The sequence below is a fragment of the Myotis myotis genome, unplaced genomic scaffold (genome assembly GCF_014108235.1).
Source record: "Myotis myotis isolate mMyoMyo1 unplaced genomic scaffold, mMyoMyo1.p scaffold_m19_p_3, whole genome shotgun sequence".
In the NCBI taxonomy this organism is placed as follows: domain Eukaryota; kingdom Metazoa; phylum Chordata; class Mammalia; order Chiroptera; family Vespertilionidae; genus Myotis; species Myotis myotis.
In genome coordinates this window covers 95655389-95656839 of record NW_023416335.1, presented here as the reverse complement: position 1 = coordinate 95656839, position 1451 = coordinate 95655389, and positions in this window count along the sequence as shown.

Here is a 1451-nt window from a genome sequence, read left to right as displayed (position 1 = left end):
GCAGAGAGCACATGAGGAAGCTGCACCCCCACATTCCACATCCAGACTGCAGCATGGGGATCCCTGGCTGGGGTGGGGCAGCAGGGCCTATCTGAGGAGGAATGCAGCATCTGCTCTGTCCAGGTGCTCAGCCCTCCTGGCCTGGTCTGCTCTCCCCCAGGGTCACCCACCCTGAGTTTGAGAGGTTGGAGAGATGGGCATCAATCAGGAGCTCTGGAGGGACACCATCCTTCCAGAGGCTCGAGGCTCTGGGGCCCCCGCTGGAAGGGAGCCTGCCTCCTTGCACAAACAACAGAAAGCTGACACTACAGGAACACTCATCTGGGGGAGGCCGGGGGAGCTCTTGACTAAGTTTCTATAGGGCCCTCCCCTGCCAGCCTGATCGCCCCCAACTGCCCTTCCCTGCTGGCCCGGTCACCTCTAACTGCCCTCCCTTGCCAGCCTGGTTGCCCCTAACTGCTCTCCTCTGTTGGCCTGGATCTCCCCTCTGACTTGCTGCCAGTGAGCTTCAACCCCAATGTCATCGTGCCTGCTGTCCAATGGTTGGGGACTCCTTAGCCCATAGGCTGGGTCTGCCTTGAGTTACACCTTGGTTGACCCTGTTCTGAGCTGTACTTCTTTCCCCCACAGACCTGGTCCTGCAGGTGTCAGCTGCAGGCTCCTCTGAATTTTGCCTCACTGTGCAATCTGGGATGGTGTCTATGGCAGGGACCCAAGCTGTTTTACTGTTTGAATGTCTTTTATTGTAGCTGATTTCTAGTATCATGCCATTGTAATCTGAGAAGATGCTTGATATTATTCCAATCTTCTTGAACTTATACTTAGTTTTTGTCATAACATGTGGTTTATCATCATGACCTATGTGCACTTGAGAAGAATGTATATTCTTCAGCTTTGTGTTGAAATGTTCTATAAATATCAATTAAATACATCTGATCTAGTGTGTTATTTAGGGTCAATGGTTCCTTGTTGAGTTTTTGTCTAGACGAACTATCCAGTGAAGTTAGTGGGGTGTTGAAATCCCCTGATAAGACTATATTTCTGTCAATTTATCCCTTAAAAAAACTCCAAGAGTTTTTCTTTATATATTTATGTACTCCTATATAGGATGCATATATGTTTTCCAGTGTTTTATCCTCTAGTATCAATCTGTTAGGTATTATGTAATGACCTTCTATGTCTCTTGTTATGGCCTTTATTTTCAAGTCTGTTTTGTCAGATATAAGTATTGCTACCCCTGCTTTTTCATTTCCATTTGCATGGAACATTTTTTTCTCCATCCCTTTACTTTTATCCTGTATGAGTCTTTTGTTCTGAAGTGGGTCTCTTTTTATTTTTTTTAATTAAATCTTTATTGTTCAGATTATTACATTTGTTCCTCTTTTTTCCCCCCATAACTCCCCTCCTCCCAGTTCCCGCCCCACCCTCCACCCTCACTCCCCACCCACTGT